Source organism: Ornithorhynchus anatinus, chromosome Y4 (genome assembly GCF_004115215.2).
Source record: "Ornithorhynchus anatinus isolate Pmale09 chromosome Y4, mOrnAna1.pri.v4, whole genome shotgun sequence".
NCBI lineage: Eukaryota > Metazoa > Chordata > Mammalia > Monotremata > Ornithorhynchidae > Ornithorhynchus > Ornithorhynchus anatinus.
Genome location: NC_053178.1, coordinates 353,522 through 358,969, shown reverse-complemented (window position 1 = coordinate 358,969; position 5,448 = coordinate 353,522). Strand labels below are relative to the sequence as shown.

Below are 5,448 nucleotides of genomic sequence, written 5' to 3'. Positions count from 1 at the left end.
CTGGCTTCTTAATGTCATTTTCTCTCTCAGCCAACTGTGAACTCAGTTCTTTCATTCTATTTGTGTCACCCGGGTTCTCAGATAATAGTTCTAATGAGGGAATTTCTGAATATTTCAAAATGTCACTTTTCCATTAGATTTTTGAAGGACTGTTCTCTGCTGTTAAGTAGGTTGGAAAAGTTGTATAAAGGATTTGAAGAATCACTTTCCTCGTAAGGCATAGAAGAATTTAAAATGGCTTATGTAAAAAACAATCACCTAAAAATCATAATAAATGCCACACAATTTTCCATCCATGGCATTATGCTGAATCCATCTGGGTCAACAGGATCCTTGGATAAACTGTTTGCTGTTGTTCTCTTTGACATGTGTACTATTGTATAAAGATGCGCCACTTAATATTCTAAGTGTCCCCTTCTAATACCCTAACTTTCCCTCTAATAGCTCATTTTGGATGTCTTATCCTCTCATTAATTTACTCAAATGTCTCAGCCCATGTCTACTCTAGCTTGTACAAAAAACAGGATGTCCTAGAGGAAAGAACACAGGCCAGGGAGTCAGAGGACCTGGGTCCTAACCCCAGTTCCACTACTTGCCTGCTGTGAGATCTTGGACAAATCATGTAACTTCTTCAGGCTTCCTGTTTCCTCAGCTGCAAAATGGAGATTCAATACCTCTTCTCCCTCCTACTTAAACTGTAAGTCCCATGTGGGATGGGGACAATTTCAGTTCAATTTGCCGGTATCTACCCCAGCAATTGGCCAAATTAAGAACATAACAAATGCCACAATTATTATTATTATCTGTTTGGAGAAATGAGTCTTTTATGTTTTGGAATATCACCTTCCCTTCTATCCCCATGCCCCATTGCTCCCACTACTGCCCCGGGCTGAAACCCCCTTCCCCTTATATCCACAGGAGCTCTCTCCTGTGTTTTAAGCTCTCCTTAAATATCACCTCCTCTGGTAAATCTTGGAAAATGAGTCTTGTGCCTCTATAGGATTTTCCCAAGTTTTTCCAAGTTCCTTCTTTACATTGCCAGCCCCTTGTGGGCAAAGAACAGGACTGTCCACTCTATAGTATTTCAGGTCAACTCTTTTTATTGTACTCTGCAAGGACTTAGTTGCATGTTTTGTACATACTGAGTTCTCAATTAATACCATCGTTTGTTTGATTTGTTGCACTCAGTAGACACTCAATAAATATTACTGCCAAATATGATTACCACCACCACCACTACGACCACATTCAACCATCATTAGGGTTCCCTTTTCTTTTTGTGCTATTAGGTGAACAATTATATGCTTCCTAAAGTAGAGATCAGAAATTTTCCAGCATCATGGGATTTTATCATGGCAAGCTCTGCCTTTTGATTTATTACCCGTCTTCTTCCTGGTGATTCCCAATATTTCCTTGGACTCTTGGCTCCGAGAGCCAATGAAGATTGAACAATCTCAATAACAAGCTGTGATGCGAAAACTCGGAGTCAACCATAACTTTGTTGTAGCTCGGATTATTTATCCATAGATACATTACTTAGTATTTGTCCATACTGAAGATCATTTAATGTTTACTTCATTCTTGGGACCACCAAGAATATGTGCACATGAAAATGGCATTTACCAAGTGTAAAAATTTAGCGTCACCTACAAACATGGTGATTGCCTTGCACACTGCCTCCCCCAGAACATTCATGGATATTTTAAACAATATGGTCTCTTTGGCTTCCAGATAGTTTAAGAACAAATGCAAGTTTTAGTTTTGTTTGGGAAGGTTGAATTCACCCTTCTGCTCCTCCCTATGTGGACATCATCCACCTCTGGAAGTTGTTATCATGGAACATTAATTGGGGGTGGACTGGAATAGAGAATTTGGCCATCATGCTGAACAGAACATTTCAGATCATCCTCCTTGAGTGTTTCCAATTCTATCTAGCACAGATGAGCCATTTTGGGTTTCTCTTTAAGGTACTCTGAATTCTGCAATTCTGAAGGAGTCAAGAAAATGCTTTTGAGTGACCTCATTTTCACAATTCTCTTCATCGCTCACACTGAGGTCGGGCTTCTGGGCAATTCAATTCTGCTCATGCTGTACGTCACCTTCTTCATTTTCCATCATCAACAGAAAATCACAGACCTGATCCTCAATCACCTGGCAGTAGCCAACACAGTGACCCTTCTCACCGAGACTACTCCAGCAAAAGTTATTGCCTTCAGATGGGAGAATTCTCTGGATGTTATTGTGTGCCAAGTCAACTCCTACATCAGGAGAGTGGCCAGGGGCCTTTGTATCTGTGCCACCTGTCTCCTGAGCGGTTTCCCGGCTGTCACCATCAGCCCCAGCAACTCTGGCTGGGCCCATCTTAAACACCAGGTCCTCAAGTAGATCTTGCCTGCCTTTATCATATTCCAGATCCTCAATCTTTTAGTGGAAATGAATGTACTAAAACCAACTGTAGACAACAAAAATGTCACCATTCCAATCAGTGGCGACAATAAGAAGAGTTGTACTAGCATATACTATTCAAATAAGCTAAATCATTCTTCATTTCTCACTGCTAAAACTGTCCACAATGTCTTCTTTTTGCTCCTCATGAGCTGGGCCAGTGACTATATGGTACTTGTGCTACACCACTATCATAGGCAAGTCCAGTACATTCATAGCAGCAGCCAAACCCACAAAGCTTCCCCAGAGTCCAGAGCCACCCAGACCATCCTGCTCCTGGTCACTTGCTTCATTTCTTTTCCTTGCATCAAAAGCAGCGTTACTCTGTTTTTGAATTTTATCAAGATGGATGACATGACACTTTATGATCCTTTATCATTTCTGGGTTCATGTTATGCTTTCCTTTGCCCCTGGGTGCTGATTAGCAATGATCTCCACCTTTCCAGTCTGAAATCAATATTTTAAGGAGCTGAGATACCATTCTCCTTCTCTTTGCCTAAGGAAAGAAATACAGGTCAGCTCTTGCTTTCGTTTATGGGCTAAAGAATGTCGGTGAAGGCTTTAGTCAATGAGAAGAAGCAGGATCTGGGATCAGGATGTCCCAGTGGGTCTACCCTGAGGGAAAGGTCGCTAACCATCTCAGCATCCATTTGGCAAACCAGGGGACAAAAAACTGAAACCTAGGGAGGGTCTATCTACCCACCGCTCTAGTCCCTTTTCCTGCCCCTGCTCTTCTCCAACCCCCCCTCCCCCCGTGGGAGTCCTGGGATCAACACCTTGAAGGGAAGAAAGGCCGAGCCTTGGCAAAAATCTGGAAGCTAGGACTCAGACTCCCGTCCACTCGAAGAAGTAGGACAGCAACTCAGTAGGAGTTAACAACATGTCAACAGTCCCCCATCAAGGACTAAGGACTCGATAGCCCTGCTTGCCTATTCACTAGGCAGATGCTTTAATGACTCACAAACCGCATTCTCCCCAGCAGGGAGCTGCTGAGTCTTCCCTTTCTAGAGGAATCCTCCACAGCCCACTGGGTCTACAGATCACCTGCTGCTACTCAGGACTTTGTTTTGTGCCTTAACCCCACAATGTGCCTTCACTCCTCTCCCTCTGGTCTCCCTTCACTGTCCCAGCACTCCTCTTCATCCCCCCTCCCCACAGGCTGGCCCCCTTCAGTCCCCTCTCATCCAACCCCTCCCCACCCCTCTAACCCAGCCCATCCATGACATTCTGTCCCAGCACTTCCTTCATTCCCCTCTCCACGCCCTGAACCCCTCCAGCTCATCCCCATTAAACTCCTTCCTAATAATAATAATAAGTGTGCTATTTGTTAAGCACTTACTATATGCCAGGAACCTGCCTAAGCATCTTGGTGGATACAAGCAAATAGGGTTGGACACAACCCCTGTCCCTCAGGGAGCTCTCATTCTTGATGCTCATTTTACAGATGAGGTAACTGAGGCACAGAAAAATGAAGTGACTAGCCCAAGATCATACAGCCAACAAGAAACGGAGCCTAGGCTACAAGGCTCTCCATCACCTTGGCTTCTCCTTCCTCTCCTCCCTTCTCTCTTTCTACTGCCCATCCTGAGTGCTCCGCTCCTCTGCCGCCCACCTCCTCACCGCCCCCCATTCTCGCCTATCCCGCTGTCGACTCCTGGGCCACGTCCTCCCTCTGTCCTGGAATGCCCTGCCTCCTCCCCTCTGCCAAACTAATTCTCTTCCCCTCTTCAAAACCCTACTGAGAGCTCACCTCCTCCAAGAGGCCTTCCCAGACTGAGCTTCCCCTTTTCCCTCTGCTCCCTCTGCTGCCTCTCTACCCCTCTCTTCATCTCCCCTCAGCTAAGTCCCCTTCCCCCTCTTCCCTCTGTTCCTCCCCCTCTCCCTTCCCCTCCCCTGAGCATTGTCCTCGTCCGCTCATTTGTATATATTTTTATTACCCTATTCATTTTGTTAATGAGATGTACATCATCTTGATTCTATTTATTGCTACTGTTTTACTGAGATGGACATCCCCTTGATTCTCTTTATTGCTATCGTTTTTGTCTGTCTGTCTCTCCCAGTTAGACTGTAAGCCCATCAGTGGGCAGAGACTGTCTCTATCTGTTGCCGATTTGTACATTTCAAGCGCTTAGTACAGTGCTCTGCACATAGAAAGCACTCAATAAATACTATTGAATGAACAAGTAGCAGGGTCAGAATTAGAACCCATGACTTTCTGATTCCCAGGCCCATGCTCTACATAATACACCATGAAGCTTCTCTTTCTCTCTGCCCATCCCCACCCCAGGCACCCTCCCCACAGCCCCCGCTCCATCATGGGGAATCTTCCCTTCATTATTGACCTGTTCCTGTCCTGGTCACTATTCCTCCTTACCATTACTGAAATCTGGCTCTTCCCAGATGACAAGGTCTCCCCGGCTGCTCTCTCCAGAGGGGGCCTCATCTCCCATTCCCCCAGATTCACTGTGAAAGGAGCAGGTATTCATTTCCTTCTCATGCCCCAGTGCTGCTCTCCATTCCACCTCTCCCATCCTTTTCTCTCCCTTTCTTCGAAGCCGATGTCATCTGCCTCAACCACCCACTCATGATTCTAGTAATGGTCATCTACTGACCTCCAGGTCCTACCTCCAACTTCTTTGACATTTTGATCCCTTTCTCACATTCCTTCTCTCCTTCTCCTTGCCTACACTGATATTTAAAGACTTCACTACCCACATAGGTGCTCCTGACGACCTTTCCACTGGCCACCTTCAGTCACTCCTCAACTCCATTGACCTCCTGCTCCACCCCACCTCACCCACTCACCAACCGGGACACACAATCAATCTCATTATCTCTAGCCACTGCATAATCTCTATCCTCCCAACTCTGAAATCCTTCTATCTGATCACAACTTTCTCACCTGTGTTCTCTTCCACAATCCCCTCCCAATAAATCTGTAACTGTTCACCCCAGAGACTTCCAATCTTTGGACTCCATCCAATTTTCGCAACTCATCCTGCC

At 45.4% G+C, this 5,448-nt stretch overlaps 1 pseudogene; it reads left to right on the top strand.

Moving 5' to 3' along the window:
* Positions 1-2,004: 2,004 nt before the first annotated feature.
* On the top strand, positions 2,005-2,910 carry LOC114805387 (annotated as a pseudogene).
* The last annotated feature ends 2,538 nt before the right edge of the window (positions 2,911-5,448 follow it).